Below are 18,742 nucleotides of genomic sequence, written 5' to 3'. Positions count from 1 at the left end.
TTAAGGGACTCTCAGAGTCTGCAGTGCTGATCTCCTCTGGGCACGCCAGTGTAAAATAAAGTTTGGTTTCTGCCACTCTTCAAGTGCCCTTTGCTGCTGCTTGCCTGATTTTCCCAATAAGATGAGCTTAGGGAAGTGGACAGGAGCACCTGACATGTGTACGGTTATTTTATAGTAAACCCAATGGTAAATTATTAACAAATTTAAAGGGGCAAGATCCATGACTGAAGAGGCCGGTGAGGAGGCTATTCCAATCATCTATTGCTGCTTTGACTAACGGTGGAAGAGACCCTAGGCCAGTTTCCAGGCGCATCAGGGACATCGGAGAAACTAGTTTCCTTTTCTTGGAACACTCTATTGGAGGCCTGTGCCTCCCTTCAGAAAGCTGGTTATTATACTGAAGAGACCACAGGAGAGGCCTTAAGTCAAAGGTCACCCCATTCATGAAGAGGGGACACAGCCCACCTCTCTACAGCAAGAGTCCAGCCTGCCATGGAAGGCCTCAGATATCATCTCTTATTCCTCACACTAAAGTGATTAATATCACTCTATGAGAAAAATGAAACTTCGATGGCTTCTAGAACTTTGTTCAAGCTTTCACAGAGGTGGAGGTGGTATTTTAACCCAGAGCTTGACTAATTCCAAAAGCCAACGTAAGAGATTGGATGGCTCTGGACTAGTGAAATGTGAGGATCCTGGTGATATGTGAGAAAAAGGAAAAGTTGTGTTAGAAAGAAGAGGAAAGGAAGGGATATTCCAGGAAAGCAACTCTTCTTCTTGATGCTCTTTACCCAAACTGTATCCCTCCGAAGAAGTGTGACTTTCAGTGACAACGGCTCCCAAGTCTGATCTCTGAAGAACAATCTCATTTAAGTTTTCCGTACTTAGGATTGCTTCAAGTTATGTTAAAACTTGTTTGTAGTAGTAGTTAATAGCAGAAAACTAAAAGCAAATTATATGTCAAACAGTAGAAGAGTGGACAAATACATGTGGCAGTGTTATATCATGGAGTAAGAACTATATGCACCAATATAGATAAATCTTAAAAATATAATTAATCAAAAAGCCAAATTGTAGAACAATGAATAAGGTACAACACCAATTATATAAAGTTTAAAATGTGCATTAAAATTAACAAATAACTTACGGTTCCATACTATGTAGTGACAACATAAACAGTGTACTTGAAAAAAGTAGCCACCAAATTCAAGTCATCACAATCAACTCTTGGGGGTGAGGGAAGAGAAAGAGAATAGAAGGTGAAGATTTAAAACATCTTATTATTATTTTCTTCTCCTTCTTCTTCTTCTTCTTCTTCTTCTTCTTCTTCTTCTTCTTCTTCTTCTTCTTCTTTTTCTCCTTCTCCTTCTCCTTCTCCCTCTTCTTCTTCAAAAAATGAAGAAATAGGACAGGTAGAAACCAAAGAAATGGTTTTCGAGATGGATTTAGCGAGATCAACAGTCAAGGTAAAGTTGCTCTGAGGGTCCAGGTAACAAATTGCAATACCTGGGGCACATTCAGCCCATTAGTTCACAAAGTACAATATAGTAGCTTGAGCACAGCGAGGACGGAAAGAAACACAGTGTCACTTGATACCTTGAAGTCATAGAGAAAGTAACCACAGATTGTACCTTAGTCAGGAAAGCCACATTCCAAGTACAGTTATCAGCAGCCAAGATGGAGGGAAAGTGCCTTTTAAAAATGGCTTTTGAGGTAATAAAAGCCATAAGAGGAAGGCTGGATGTGTGGACATGAGCAGACTTGTTTCTGAGCACAGGAAATATCCTGGATGGTGCCAGGAATTGACTGGGTGATGTTCTCACTGGGGTAGGGTGTGAGGAGGATCTGTTCTTGCGAGCCAGATCTATGAATCAGTGACTTCATTTGGTGGATGAGGCCTAGGGGAATTCAAATAACACTTAAAAATAGAAATACCTGAACTAGCTAACATGTAAGTAAAAATAAGGTTCGGTGAAATGCAAATGATGACTTCAGGACCTGTCTTATTTTGACTGGTCAAGAAGATCTGGAAGAAGAAAGATGATGAGCTTAAAACTAAAAGAAAGGCTGACATGAAGATGGACATAGGCAGGAGGGGAAGCTGGAGGAAGAGAAGGCCAGTTTCACTCAGGGATAGCTTCTGTTCACTTTTATCTCTGCAAGAATCCTGTAGAAGCAGGTTGCAATGGGACCTCATATATCATTGACAACTTTGTGGGACAGTGGGGTTACAACAGAGGTTCATTCCACTAGTGTCCATGATAGTTGCACATATATCATCACTGATCATTGTCCCCTTTGTATACCCTAGGACATGCCTCTATTCTAAAAACTGAGCCTGGAGTAAACTCTACTGGATCAAGACCCATTTACTGGTGTTATACATGACATATCAAAGAGGAGATTGAATTCCTTGGAGGAACATGGAGAACAAATGCTGACGCTCCACACAGATTACATTTCCTGGTTGCAGCATTTGGTTAAGAAGAAGAAATTTAAAACCAAACAAGAGATAAAAGATACAGAAAAAAAAAAAAAAACCATTCAAATCCCATTAAATCTTTGCCAGTCAGGTTTTGGATACTCATTTCACAGTTCTTCTATAAATCCTTCCAGAAAGATAGAAAGCATGAAAATTTGTACTCTTTTATCTCCTGCAACTCCACTTGTTTGATATATTCAGTCACTCTTTGTGTCTTAAATAAACCCAATCAGATTTTATTTATAAGATGAAATACCAGTTTTCCCTAAAAATACGCATATATAAACGCCAAGGGCACTACTGACCTTTTCTTGTCAATCTATAAAGTAATTGAAATTATTCTGGACACTCAGCATTAAAACTTTTTTAAAAATTAGAATAAAATCAGAAGTATATTAAAAGTGTAATATGCAATTCTTGTCTTCTATCGCTCACAAATTTTTCTCCCTGTAAACTCTCTGTAAATGGCACTAGCATCTTCCTTGATGCTTTCTTGATGAAGAAATCTAGGAGTTTTCTTTGAATATTTCCTTTTCCCAAACATACAGATCAGGTCTCTGGCAATTTTAAAAGTCTTTTCCTCCTAAATGTAGTTTAAATCCATCTGCTTTCTCATCATCTTGTACCATCACCATTTTCCTTTTGTAGAACCACCAAACCTTGGCGAGCTGGCACTTGGGGGAATTAATTCATGGTTGGTGATGGTCAGTGGCTACTGACCTCTCTGAAGGAAAGATGGCCCAACTTAGAAATTTAGGACTTCCCACATCATCAAACAATGAGTTCACACTCAAAGGCCATGAGATACTCAAGAAGACAGTCATTGTATATGTCAGAGATATTTAAAGGGAGACTAAAGCAGAAAGTGTCAAAGAGAGAATATACACAGAATACTTGGTGCGGTGTCTGGAGTGCAGTGGGTGCTCACTGTACGGAATCTCTATTTGGATCCTGTTCTATCCTTTCGGCTCTGGATCAGTGTTGTAAGCACCAGTTCTCCATCTGCTGTTATCTTGAGGACTGTGCTGATTATGCAATTTGTTCTCTCTGAATAGGCATTCCACAGCTTTGTGTTACAAGTTTATGAAACATTACATGTAGAGGTGATGTAGTAGTTTTCCATTGCTCCTATGATAAATTACCAAAAATTTAGTGGCTTAAAATAATATAAATTTATCCTTTAACACTTCTGGAAGTCACCAGTCTGAAATGCATCTTAGAGGCTATATTCAAAGTGTGTCAGAAGTGTTGTACCCCTTTTGAAGGCTCTGGGGGAGAATCTGTTTCCTTGCCTTTTTCAACTTCTAGAAGCTTCCTGTATTCTGTGGCTCATATTCCCTTCTTCATCTTCAAAGTCATCAACCAACCATTCTCTCTGTCTTCACTTCTGCCTTCCTATCATAATAACTCTTGTACTTGTATTAAGCCCACTTGAGTGATTTAGAATAATCTTCCCATTTCAGGATACTTAATTCAACTACATGTGCAAAGTCCCTTTTTATGTGTAAGGTAACATATTTGCAGATTCTGGGGATTAGGATGTGGATGTCTTTGAAGGCCAGTATTTAGCCTATCATAGGTAGGGAGAAAAGGGCAACTTACTCCAGAATTCATTAAGTAATGGTAGAGATTGGGGGTGGGGGTATATGGGCTATCCAGGAGAAAACAGGCCAACTGAGTGTCAAAAGATGAAATTCTGCGCTCAGTGTGATTGCATTGGCATGTTTAGGTAGGAGATATAAGAAAATTAGCTCATACTGAGCTAAAAAAAGGTCCAGGGAGTTTGCTTTATAAAATTTGGGTACAAGGCTGGGGGAATAGCTCATTGAAGAAGCACATGGCCTGAGTTCAATCCCTAGTACTAAATCAATCAATCAACAAATAATAAAATGTGGGTATGAGGGGTGGGGCTAACAAGGGCAGATACTGGTAGTTGAAATAATATGGTGAACTAATAAGTTTTATTACTACTCTGAAGATGATCATTCTTTAGATATTTTCCCACTGTTTTTAGTTCATGTTAAGTAACTAATTATTCATCCATTATTCTATTTTTCTAAGTGGATAATACATCATATATTGCTCTGAGGAAAGTATCATTGCTGATGTCAATAATAAATATTTATGCAGGAATAATTAAGAAGAACTGAAAATGTTTGGCAAACTGATTATCAATAAAGCCATTTATGTAAACTATTCACCTTTAATTCCCCTGTGGCACAGTAGCACGAAGAGGAGTCAGACCGATTTTGGTGTAAGTTTTATTTTATTAGGGCTCTTAAGCCTACTTAAGTTTGCTTAGCCATCGAGGTTGCTATTTTGTGGCAAATCCATCCAAAATTTAGGGGAAAAATAAAACATTTTCCCTTTGCTTCCCCTTTTCTTTTCTTTCCTTTCCTCCTCTTGCTCTCTTTCCCTCTCCTCCAAGAACTAACATTTCTCTTTTTCTCTCTTTCTCCTTCTTTCCTTCCCCTTCATTCCTCTCTCCCTCCTTCCCTCCCTTCCTTCCTTTCTTCCCCTCTCTCTTTCTCTCTCCCTCCATCTTCTCTTTTGCTTGCAGAAAAGCTCTCTTTCTTTTTTATTCACATATATTGCACATATTAATTAGGCTCAGTATGATATTTCCATACATGCATACGGTATTCACTAAGCACCCCTCTTCTTCCTCCGCAATCTCTGGTAATTACTATTCTGCCTTCAGGTTACCCTTTTTAAAAAAGCTTAAATGAAATATTTTCTTTTCTCAACACTTTTGCTTTAGGTAGCTGCATAGTTTTACTACTATGACAGAAATTCTAACATTATTTAAAAACCAAACTTGGCCTATTGTGCTTCCAACCCCTGGAGTGCTGTGCTCAGGAGCACAGCACAACAAATATTTCTGTTCATACAGGTGATGAATGATGTCAACAGGTCCATCTGCTAATCATTTAAAAATGCAAATTTACTTTCAGAGTGTTTCTATGAGAATATTCTTTCTTTTTTTTTTTCCAACTCAAAACTTTTTATTATCCTGCTAGGGAGCCCTTTACAAAGGAGCCCATGGAGCAGTGGGGTGAGGTAGCAGCACAGGGTCTTTTCTGACAGCTTTAAGTGGGGAGTTGTAGTCAGGTGGGAGGAAACAGCCCGTCTCCTGCTACCTGACGGCACTGACTTTGGCCCCAAGGGGACAAAGTGTGGGTCTATATCACCTGGTACACAGAGCCACTCTGCACATGTCAGCTTCACTCACCTTACCAGCCAGGCCCCAGACTGCAGGGGAGATGGGCCCAAGTGCTGGGAGGTCCTGGAAAGGGGGAAGAGGAGGCTGCACAGGTTGGAGGGCACCAGCAGATGAGCACAGCATCCCAGTGCAGCTTCTGGCAGATATCTAAAAGAAGGACCTATCCAGCCTTCTGGAACATTCTAGAGGCCAAAGGGGAAGGCTCCAGGATAGTAGTACACCCTATCCCACCTCAGAACCAGAGCTACTGGGCAGAGGGCAGGTTCCCAATCCACCTCTGGTCAGGGTGCTGCCTTGTCTGGTGGGTCCTTGTCCACAGTGGGCACTGGGCTGTGGCAAAAGAAGCTCTAGAGCAGGCAGGGTCTTCCCAACAAGGGGACAAGAGGGTGCTTCCAGGGCAGGGTCACAAGCCCAGGGGAAGGGGGCAGGGAATTTCTGAGTAGTCAGTGAGATACAAGCATTGAGCCCTGCCCTACACTTGAGAATATTATTTCTTAATTACAAACTTGTCTGCTCCTTCTCTCTGATTAAGGATCAGTACTGCTAGAGTAACTTGCCCACACTCTGGGCCCTTCTTGCCTCCACGAAGGCTGCCTGCACTGTTGGGAACTGTTTTTCTTTTGCCTCCAATACATCTTTTAATGGTTCTGCCATTATTGAGGGTCAGAGTGTAGCCATCTCTCAGAGCGATCCCTCCCCTTCCTGAAGTTCTCCAGGCAGGAATTCTGCCCATATGGGTCCACATGTCCTCTGCCATTCCTTCCTTTTTTATTCTCCTTTCCTTACCATTGCCTCTCACCTGCTGACATAAAATCACATCCTAACTGGCAGCACTGCCTGAGCTTTTGTTCTTTCAGGTCTACCTCAAGTCACACTGTGAGAATCATAGTCCTGAAGCCCAGTTCCAATCAACTCATTCACAGTCCAGAAACTTTCAACAGCTTCCCACAACTTTACTTAATAAGTGAACCCCAGACATAGCACACCAGGGCCTCACGCCCACTTTTCCATATCTATTAGAAGTTTCTTTTATATTGTTGACTTTTTAATAAAACAGGGCTGTCATGTCCAGATTTACACTATATATCTCTCTCCACCTTCATTGTTTGACATCTGTTGCTCTTTCATGTGAAATGCTCGGCTTCCCATTCAGGACACACATGATGATGTGAGATTACACAATGTCTACATAATGAGGTGAAGTGAGGTGAATGATGTAGGCGTCATGATGTAAGTTAGGCTAGTATGTTAGGGTTACTTGAAAACAAGTACTGCAATACCATGATAGTTGATTTGATAACTAGAGGGCTAGTAGGTAGTATGGATGGGTAGTATATAGAGTGTGGATACAATGAACAAAGGAATGATTCACATTCCGTGTAGGATGGCATGAGATTTTATCACTACTGAGTGTAACTAAGCACTTAAAAATGCCTTATTTCTTCAAACTTCCATTTAATATTTTTGGATGGTGGTTGACTGCAGGAAACCGAAACTGAAGAGAGTAGAGCCAGCTAATAAGGGGGAACTACAGTATTTCTTTAATGAATCCTTCCATGAGATTCATGAAAGTTGGAAGCATCTCTACATGCCATAGACTTTGTATTGTATCTTCCTTATGACCTTTTTCACATTCAAGTCAAGATTATATTTATATATATACTTGTCTCTCCATCAGATGATAGATGATTAAGTACTTGAAATCAGAGACAGAATCTTATCAATCCTATGATCCTTCATTTTGCTAAGTATATATTCATAAATATTTGTTAGATGTTGGAATGAATTAACAAATGAATTGATTTATTTCCATGGAAGGTTAGTGATAACGAGAACAAACCATTTGATTTCGCTCATGAAAAAGATCCATTTGGAAGTGGAATAATAGAACTTTCTTTTTTTATATATTTATTTTTTAGTTCTTTTTTAGGTGAACACAATATCTCCATTTTATGTTTATGTGGTGCTGAGAATTGAACCCAGTGCCTCATGCATACTAGGCAGTTGCACTACCACCTGAGCCACATCCCCAGCCCCAAATAATAAAACTTTCAATGAAGCAAAACAGGTATACGATACACTGAGCTAGACAACAAACAAACAAAAATCAATCTCATCTCTGGAAAACATGCCAGAATCTTAGTACACCATTTTCAGCAAAGAGATACCATCTCTCTGGTCTAATCTTAGTACTAGAAAACTGAAACCTCCTAACTGGAGAATATATGAGTTCAATTTTCATTAGATCATAAACTGTGACAGATCTGAGGGTATCAAATTAGCCCAAGCAGTAGGTCCTTCTTAGTGCCACCTAGAGGTATGTGGAGAGAGAGGTGTTGGGATGGGGGTGGGTGCTCAGCTTCCACTCATGATACTGGCAGCAACAGCTGCCACATGGCTCTCTCCCTTGGTCCCCAAAAGACAGATGAGAAAAGCTCCAAGAACGGAAAGATCCAAGATGAAATGGGGAGGTGTTTGGTGAGCTGGGGTAGGTCTTAGGAACAGGATTCAAGGTTAGGTCAGAGATGCAGCTGAGCATCTCCTGGGGAATAAACTTCCAGGTGCTACATTTCAGAGCATCATGAAAAAAATTACAGGCACATAAATCTGAAAGTAGATAGCTTCAGTTCAACCATCATGGATGTTGAAAGGTGAGATTAAATGATTCTGAAACTTTGCCTGGCCTCATGAACCTCTATGACTTAAGAAAGTGAACCCTGCTTGGCTGGACAGAGCTTTCCTAATATTATTATGGTAAAAGGAATTTCTCACATTGCAGGCTGGGGAAGCCAAATATGGTCTTTATGCTGCAGTGTTCTGCACTCATCTGTACAAAGGGGCTTTTTCTTTAAAATTAACATTTGGAAGGATTGGAAAATTACTTTATATACTCTGTGTTTTATTCTAGATAAATTTATAAAAGGGTGATCAACTTTTAACATTCTAGAATCATCTCCTCTCCATCTTCTCTATAGCCTTTGCTTCTTTATTTTTAAACACGGGGAGAACAACTATGGCCATATACAAATAAGAAAACATAAGAGATCAGGAAAGATGACAATTTGCCTATCTATGGCCCAATCTCGATGCCAACATCTGACTGGTAAGGTTCAACCAGCAGAATAAGCAAGGCCCAGGTGCCTCCAAAATTTAGTCTTAAGAACAAACAGGTATAGGTTTCGTTGTGTATAGGCTCAGGTAGAAGGCAGGGGCTCCCAGCTGGGTGGAGGGTTGCTAATTTTGCCTGAGGTGAGAAACTCAGAACTCTGGTTCCCTGAATACGTACAACTAGTTAAACCCAATATATTCCTATGATTTTTTAGAGAAAGTTTTCCTCTGTTTCCAATGTGTAGCCTGCTTCGTGCTGGTCAACTCTAACATCCTGATGAGGAACTGTGACTTTGAGCAGAACTGATATCAATCCCTACAGCTGAGCAGCAGGGAAGCCCACCAAACCCACTCTCATTCAGAACATCAGGAGGTTATCTTTTCCTCTTTGCTTCCAAGGAAGCATTTTGACTCTTCTTGCAAAATCTCCAGTGGTAACCACTGTGTCTGGAAATGCAAACCAAAACAGTGGGAGACCCAAATTGAAAACATCAATATTATTCCTTGTAGAAATGTAAAGTGTTGCAATCATTAGTTCAAAGTTCTCATTTAAATTATAAATAGACATAGATTTAAACACCAAAAATCTCATTTTTATTAATCTACACTATGAAAATTTAAAAAGAGTAATTGGAAACACACACACACACACACACACACACACACACACACACTCAAACTAACTGAATCAGTGTTTCCAAGAGTAGGCATTTCAAAATAACCTAACAGAGGATGGATGAAATAATGATAAAAGGCAACTGTGTTTGTGATATTTTAAGTGTTGAAAGCAAAATTCAGAGCAAAAGCATAATATGATCCGATTTTGTTTATAAAGCTTTCTTTTTGCATATACAAGCTTATGCATGCAGTGAATTGACAGTAGAAGGATAATACAATCTGGCAGCATTTGTTGCCTTGAAGGGGAGATGACTGGAAGAGAGAAGAGTCAGGACAGATTACTAAATTTTTACTTGCTTTACATTGGTATTGTTTGATGATTACAATGAGTATATATTATTTCTATAATAGTTATATAAATTTTTTCTCAAAAGCCTCATATTTAAACACTTATATGAGGAGAAAAGCCATTTCTGCAATTTCTATGTGTTTACTGACATGGCATGTCTATGGAGCTGGGTGCAACTTTGGAGTATTATTTTATTGCCTTATAAAATTGGAAATCACCTGACCAGATGAGAAGTTATTTTATTTTATGCTACCTACACAAACATTATACTCTTATGAAAGAAAAATGTGCTTGTTTGAAAAAAATCAAGGGGAAAATTTCATGACATAAAAAAAACATTAAAGTGAATGGAAAAATTAAACTTGAGGGATAATTCCCAAAACAAATGAAAATCCTTGCTTCATGTTTTTAAGCCTGTGGTTCTCAAACATTAGTGTGCATCAGAATCACCTGGAGAGCTTGTTAAAATTTTGCCCAACCTCACCTTCAGAATTTCTGGTTCAGTGGGTTGGGTTAAGAGAGGAGAATTTGCATCATGTTTCCCTGTGATGCTGATACTGATGCTGCTGGTCTGAGAATCACACTTAGAGATGACTGCTTTAAAAACATTATTGTATGTCCTTTGTCAGAAATGGCTGAGATTTCTAGGAGCAGGGACCAGTGGCCAGGAAAGATGCAGATAAGTCATATCTGGGACATGAGGTTGAGAATATGTATTATGGACAGTTTAATAGCTGCCTGCAATACTATATATGCTGTGTTATCATATGTTATAAAAAACAAAAGCACTGAACAAATCAAAAGGATGTAAGGATGATGGAGAATTATTTATGTGCTACTGAATCTCATTTTCTCTTCATTGCTTATAAGATAATATGAATTGTATAACTTTTCAGTTAGTTACCCATAGTGGAAATAAAACCAGAGAACATTGAAAGCAAAGAGAAGGCAGAATTTTGTGAATTACATTTAAATAAAATGTCCCTGCCTGCCTTTAGTTGCAGTACATATTGCATTGAACATGTGGAAATTTAATTTTTCCGAATAAAGAAGTATAGAATGTTTTTGATGATTGTGCCACACATTGCGACTGAAGCAGTTGACATGCACAATTTGCTTTTATCAGTTTCTTGATAAATTTTGTCAAGATTGATCCTTCATCCTTCTTAAAACTAAAATCTTTTGGGGGGGGAGAGGAGAAAAATATTTTTTTAAAAAAGAGAAAATTCAGAGATTTGTAAGTTTTTACTGTTGGGGGGTGGGGGCAAAGCCCTATCTGTTTAGGTGGGCCAAGAGCTAAGTATTGAAATGAAGAGGTTCCAGGCTTTTCATAATTGTGTCCCCACAGGTCCTCCCTCCTAAAACCAAATAGGACTCTACTTGGACCAGTAGCATGCCTCTGGACAGACTTTCTGGAGAAGGATTTTTGGGTCATGGGTTTCTTCCAGGGAGGCTCAGAAAAAAGCTTCCCTTGCAGTTTGGGTTTGAAGATCATAGATCAGTGGCAGACCAGGACACTTAAGAACATTTCCAAACAATCACCACTTTCTTCTCTCATAATCTTGGGCTCCTTCTGGGCTCTTCCTTTGGGAGTTTCCCCTCATTCCAGTTAAACTGTATATCATAATTGCATGGCCACCTCAAATAGTACATTAAAATACCATGTTTACTTTGTGAAAGCTCTTACTTTAGGGAAACCAGAGGTCAGGATTGCAGTTGGTTGACAGATCTGTGAAATGGCTTTGCCCTTCTACCTCCTTGTTCATATCAGATTTCATCCTGCTTGCTATCCTTTTTTTTTTTTTTCCCCAAGTTCACAATTTCCTAACACTGTTTTTCAGCTAAGCCACTTCGGAGATCACCCTGGATTCCTAGGAAGGACATAGTTCTTGAACTTTCCAATCTGACATCCGAATTTGCCTAGCCTTGGCTAGTTAACTACCTTGAAAGAAATTTACATCAGGTCATTAATGGCAGGAAATGGCTTAATATGTTCCAGTCCCATCCATGTATTATGTGGCGATTTTAAACTCAACAGATCTTAAATAAAGGGATATGTTTCTGACCATTGTATGATATGGAGTGTATAGGCTGGTAACGGAGAGGTTTTGGCCAGAGCAACTTCCCAGGGTACCTCACATCGTAATCAGTACTCTAGTCAATGGACGGGTCCATGGTTAGTTGGCCCTGTTGCCTTTTACTAGGAAACTTAGGAGCAATGTTCTCTTTTCAAAGTGTCCTTGAAATCTCTACCTGAAGGAGAAATGAATGGGTACCTGGCACTGTGATGGTTGTTGACCCTTGTTACCCATGTTAATTTATCTCTTGTTGGAAGTTATGTTTACTTATGAGTAAGAAACTATTATAGTTCTGGATCTTAATGGAAAGGGAAGGGCAGGATTATAGTTCAACAAATAGTCAAATGCTGAGTGAGGATCCCTGGGTTTGCGCTATACGGGGGTGGGGTAAGGTGTCTGGCAGATCACTTCTTTTGTAGCAAGAAATAAGAGGGCACCCACCCTTTTGGAATCAGGCTAGGAAATGGAAGGGAGGAGAGTCAGACCAGCCGCTTGCAAAGCTGGACTAGATGGCTTGTAGATTTGGCTGAAGTGTTCTAGAGAACTGGCGACACTGTATAATCTATAATTTATCAACCCATCAGGACTTCTGCTTCTTGTGTTTTGTATGTTTATTGTACGAGTTCCCCTTTGAAAATCAGCTCAGTAAGCAGAATCAGTGAAGGTTAGTTTTGCTCAGACTTTATTCAAACTTCTGGGGATACAAATGATAATGGCAGTTAGTGGTCATGGGAAAAGTGAAATGAGAGGAAACCAAGCCAAGCCCTTCATACGTGACCTTGCTTTAGCAGATCTGAAACCTTGGACGTTCTTAAAGAACATTTAAAACTTGTTGGCTATGTTCTATTTCCTTTTTCTTTTCTAAGAAAGGGATCTGGAACCCTCATAGTAACCTTGGATGATTTAATTGTAGTCAGCATGTAAAACATCCTAGCTCATTTCTATAAACATGAAAGTCAACAACAATCTTGTCCACCCAGTTTGACTTGCTAATGAAAATAGAGGTGCTTTTAATTTTTATAGAATAAAAAGTACCTTCAACTTTCGTAGTATGACAAGTTCTTCCTTTTCTCAACATTTATTTGTTTATTTGGTACTGGAGATTTAACCCAGGGTCCTCGACCACTGAGCTCTACCCCCAGCCTTTTAAAATTTTTATTTTGAGACAGCATCTGGTTATGTTGCACAGGCTGGCCTTGAACTTGAGATGCTCTTGCCTCAACTTCCCAAGCAGCTGGGATTACAGATATGTGCCAACACATAACTGAACAACAATCAAACAAAACCCCAGAAAATAATGTTGGCAATCATGTGGAGAAACTGAAATCTTTGCATATTGCTGGTGGCAATGCAAAATGATGCAGACACTGTGGAAAATGGCATGGCATTCCTTCAAAAAAATTAAACATGCAGTTACCATCTGGTTCAGCATTTCTACTTCTGGGTATAAACCGAAAAGCAGGGACTTCAACAGATATTTACATATTTACTTTCATAGCAGGATTATATACAATAGTCAATAGTGGGAATAAACTGAGTATCTATTGACAAACAAATGAATAAATAAATACATTATTGTGCCTGGTTTAATATTTATTTATTTTTATTAACTTTTCACAGAAGTGATTTTAGCAGTCCTATATTAAGGATGCATAATTTCAAACTTTATTATCAGATCGAGACACAAAAATAGATTAAGTATGATTGACATATATAAATAAAAGCTCTTCTTATGTTTTAATTGATATTGGAGGTATTAAACTTATGTTCATACTATTCTAGATACTTTTAAGACTTTTATTTTTTAACCAGGTGTCATAATTACTATCATTTTCAGGTGTTGGCATGTAGGCCTACATAAGAATGGGATCTCTGAATATTGTAGGCTTTAAATATATATATATATATTTCTGAGAATAAAATAGCCCAGATGAGGCAGCATCCTAAATCACATGACATTATTCTTTCTTACCCTTTGGGGCACCAGAATCTCGTTGCAGTGGTCTGGTAGGGTCTACTGAATACAAGTATTGGTCTAAAGCAATAGCAGAGAGATGCTATGATTTACAATTTTATGAGAAAAATAAAATGCTTTGCTGAGCATAGGCAAAGATACTTTAGGGAATGAGAACAATAAAAATTTTATTATACTGATAAGGACTTAATTGCATTCAGTGAATTATAGAGCACCCAGATTGTCATATTTACTTTAATTTCTCTTCACCAAAGAATATTTGAATTCTTACATTATTTTTTAAAAAATTATATTTTAGTTGTAGTTGGACACAATAGCTTTATTTTGTTTATTTCTTTTTCTATGGTGCTGAGGATTGAACCCAGCACCATGTGCCAGGCGAGTGCTCTACTGCTGAGCTACAAACCCAGCTCTCAATTTCCACCTTCTTTTGGCTAAAAGAATGTGGCCTGCATTCTGCAAATTATTTTAAAGCCTGTCATTAAATAGTCATCAAGTACTGACTGTGTGCTGGGTGTGGTGGTGCACAACTGTAATTCCAGTGATTCAGGAAGCTGAAGAAGGAGTATTGCAAGTTCGAGACCAGCTTTGATAATTTAGCAAGGCCCTAACTCAAAATAAAGTATATCTAAAAAGTAAAAAAAGGCTGGAAATGTAGCTCAGTTGTAAAGTGCCCTTGGATTTAATCCCCAGTACTGAAAAACAAACAAAACAACCCAAAAAACTACTGACTGTGGTTGGGCCCTAAGCTGGGTTCTGGGGATAAAAAATGAGTAAGAAACTCACAATATAGTACAGGGAAAGATGTGTAGTTAGGTAGTAAGGAAGGTAGGTATTGCTACTTTCTGAGGGAGGTGCTATGCTGATGGTTCCACATGTATTATTCACAATCTCTTCAAAACAACCCGAGAGACAAGCTTACTATTACCCTTATCTTTCAAGTGAGGAAACAAAACCACAGAGAAATGGAGCAAATTGTCCACTTTGGTAGAACTGAAGTTCAGACCTGAGTCCAGGGGTTACACAGGTTTTGGGGGGCCCTCTTAAAAATATACTTCACAACAACTAGATAGCTATCATAAAATAAACAACAACCAAACAAAAACCCTTCTGAAAACAATGTCATCAATAATGTGGAGAAACTGAAATCCTTGCCCATTGTAGATCAGAATGCAAAATGGTACAGACACTGTGGAAAATGGTGTGGCATTTCCTCAAAAAATTAAACATGCAATTGCCATCTGGTCCAGCATTTCTACTTCTGGGTACAAACCCAAAAGAAATGAGAGCAGAGACTTCAACAGATATTGCATATTCACTTTCATAGCAGGATTATGCACAATAGCCAAGAGTGGGAACAAACCAAGTCTATTGGCAAATAAATGAATAAACAACACATACACACACACACACATATACAGGAATATTATTTGGGCTTGGAAAGGAATAATACATGCCATAGCATGGATAAACTATGATGACACTGTGCTAAGTGAAATAAGCCAGGCTCTAAAGGACAAAGACTCTAGGATTGCAATTCTATAAGGTACCTAGAATAGTTAGTTACAGAGATACAGTAGAGCAATGGTTGTCAGGACCTAGGGAAGGGAGGAGTTGTTGTTTAATGGGAACAGACCTCCAGTTTGGGAAGGTGGAACATGAAGAGCTGTGATGATTGCACAATATTGTGCATGTACGTCATGCCACAAAACTGTAACCTGAAGATGTATAAAATGGTGAATGTAATTTTACCAAAAAAAGGAAATGCAAAATTAATTATAAAAATTAGTTTCTAAAGCAACTATTTGGAAAAAGAAAAGATATAAAAAATCTGACATTAAAAATGTTAAACATCAAAGAAGAAACAGAACAAAAAACATAGCACAATATTTTATGTTAACTCACAGCCTGACATAATTCTATCATACCTTTTACCTATATTTCAGGGTCATAAACTTTGATTAACTCTTCATATGGCAGACATTTTGTATTATTTTCTATGGAAAGAAGAGGAAGAGACTCCATTCATAATTCTAGAATGGTCGATTAAAATTCATTTTGTATTTGTTATTGTTGCCAGATGCAAAAAACTTCACATGCATTTGAAATATTTCTTCAGGTCTGTGCTTTAGAACACAGGATTGTTTAATTTTTGTTCTATTTTCATTAAAAAATTTTTAAAGTTTGATGTGGTTTTCATCATATATCAGAGAGTATCAGATATATTTAGAGGACAGAACTTTCATCTTGACTAATATGAGATGAAAACCAAATTCTCTGCCTGCAGTTTCACACATTTGGCAGGCAAATAATTTACAATAGATTAGTACTGTCTGTGTACCTTTCATAATCTGTTTCTTTTCAGTAGCCCACAAATGTCTGAATCTAGGAGCTATTAGCACATTTTGATATGGCTTTGAGCCCTGAATATTTTTTTATTATGCCAGTATGGCTAGCAATAAATTATAAATATGTATACAGAAGTGACTAGGAACCCTGTAAATACCCACTATGCTAAGTGGGTATTTATTCTAATTTATCCTATATTATTCTAAACTCAATTTCCCCGTCTGGATCTGAAAAATGCTCGAAGCCTCTCCATCACTTGACAAAGGAAGTACACTGACAGGTAGAGAGACTAAAATGATAATGGGTTTGACTGATTTGGGGTAAAATGTCTTTTGTAAATTTTATGACAATGTAAACACATTTCTAGGGCCCTTTCAAGATCTTGGAAGTAGACCAAGCAAGTAGACCTGAAGTTTAAACATCGTTGTTTTCACCATAATGCCACCTCAGTGTAATTCTGTTGGACTCCGACATTTTTGCTTTTTGCTGCTGTACTACTCACCTTCAGATAATTAGAAATCACTGAGGTAAGGGCAATGAGAGAAACCTAACTAGACACTAAGGACACACCAAGAAGGACACAAAAAAGTGCTTGTGCCAGAAAGGCCCCAGAGAGAACCCACCTAGCTCACACTGGTCTGTACTATATTAGCACAGTCTCATTTCCTGTTTTTTTATTACCTTCTTCAGAAAATTCACAGTGCCAGTTCTGTCCTGCTAGCATATCTAATTCCATGTTCTAAAATAAAGTATCCAGTAAATAGCACTAATCACGTAGGGAAAGTCAATAAAATGGCAATTGGATAATTCACATCAAACCAGATATGAAAAGTACAAAAAACATGTGAACTCCAATAACGAAATTAATTAAATTTAGCCAAGTGATAAAGAATATTAACATGGAGGAGGATTTTCATAGACCAAGTCAGACAAAAAACTTGTTAAAGAGGTAATTTTAAAAATTGGGTAAAGGTTCATATGATGTATCAGGTTTCATGAAGAAAATGACCAGCATGCTGATCCTTGGATCAGGTAGATCACCTTAGGTGGATGTAATACCTAACTAGGTCTCTGCTCCTCTCTCAAGTTTTTTAATTGACATTTCAATTTTGGCCTTGATTCTCAATACAGTTACCTCAGCCCAATGAGGTTATAAGTCTCTTCTCTTTATTTGACTAAGTGACTTTGCAATTCTGGGAAAAGAGAAATAACTACAGGAATGTTAAGCTCAATCAAATCTAGAATGTTAATACATTTTATATTAAGTCTAGAAACCCAATTTTATAATCATTGGAATAATCTATGAAGATTGTTTCTTAAGGTACTTGAAACTTGTAATAGAACCTGGCATATTAGAAAATTAGATATATGAACCATATGAAAAATTTTTCGTGAGTCTCTACATAGTGGTTTTGTTTATTTTTAGATGGGATCTCTCTAAGTTGTCCAGGCTACTTTCAAACTTGTGGGCTCAAGTAATCCTCCCACCTCTGCCTCCCAGGTGGCTGGGATTATAGGCATATGCCACCATATCCAACTGTCTTCACAGTTTGAATGTTTAAGAGAAAATTATTAGTACACACATTTGTTCTATTCCTTTTTGAGTTTTCCTTAGTTATTAGTATTTTCTTCCCATTTAAAAATATTTATAAAAGACTAACATGGCAAGCATTTGAGATGTTCAAGAGATAAGTTTTTAATTAACATAGTTTAAAATATTTAAAGGAACTCATTTAGTTCTATCACCTACATTGCTTAAAGGAATAACCATTGAGTATTAATCAAGGAATAAGTAAATAATAATTTATATTTCTTCACTAAAATTTCAAGATTTTTAAACTTGTTAGACATAAAAGTTTAGCTGGGTATGGTAGTGCACATTTGTAAGCCCAGCAACTTGGAATGCTGAGGCAGGAGGATCCCAAGTTTGAGACCAATTTGGGCAACTTAGCAAGACCCTGTCTCTAAATAATGAATAAAAAAGGCTGTGGATGTAGCTCACCGGTAAAGCACCCTTGGGTTCAATTTCCCATGATACCCCCTGCCACAAGACTTAAAAGCTTGATACGAATTGGTTTAAAACTTTTCAACTTTAATACATTGAGAGCAGTGAACTCTAGAGGTTCTTTTGGTGGCTAGGCACAACATAAAAATGCTTGGGCAGATGCAAGGCAGAAGAACTCTATTACTTACAACTCCAAGCAGAGAAGTCTTCTGAGCAGGGCCAGGCGGGAGGTAGTACCTGCAAACAGAGTACCAGCAAGCTAGTGTGGACCAGACAGGCACAGTTTATTTATGGCAAACAGGGTGGGGTTAGCTAATTCCCCGGGTTCCCCATAATTTCTGTGGGTTCCAGGGAAGAGGCGCTGTCCCCTTGTCTGTTGTCTGGCCCTGTAGTGATTAGGTTAGGTACTTAGTATCCCAAGAGTAAAATGCCCCTGATAAAGGAAATGGTTGGGGTGTGGACTTAATCAGCTGCTCAAGAAAGGGAACTGGCCAGCCTCTAGCCAGGGTGTCAAAACAAGATCAAGAAAGCACAATAAATTAAAAAGAGAAAAAA

At 38.2% G+C, this 18,742-nt stretch overlaps 1 protein-coding gene across 1 annotated transcript in view; it reads right to left on the bottom strand.

Annotated features, from left to right (window-relative positions):
- Ca1 (carbonic anhydrase 1) overlaps positions 1–18,440 on the bottom strand; it is a 40,958-nt gene extending 22,518 nt beyond the window's left edge. Inside the window, exon 1 of the mRNA XM_040293388.2 lies at positions 18,376–18,440. The gene's annotated coding sequence lies outside the window, so the exon portion shown is untranslated. The remainder of the gene's footprint in view (positions 1–18,375) is intronic.
- Between the last annotated feature and the right edge of the window lie 302 nt (positions 18,441–18,742).

Source organism: Ictidomys tridecemlineatus, chromosome 7 (genome assembly GCF_052094955.1).
Source record: "Ictidomys tridecemlineatus isolate mIctTri1 chromosome 7, mIctTri1.hap1, whole genome shotgun sequence".
Taxonomy (NCBI): Eukaryota; Metazoa; Chordata; class Mammalia; order Rodentia; family Sciuridae; genus Ictidomys; species Ictidomys tridecemlineatus.
This window is presented reverse-complemented; position numbering and strand designations above follow the sequence as displayed.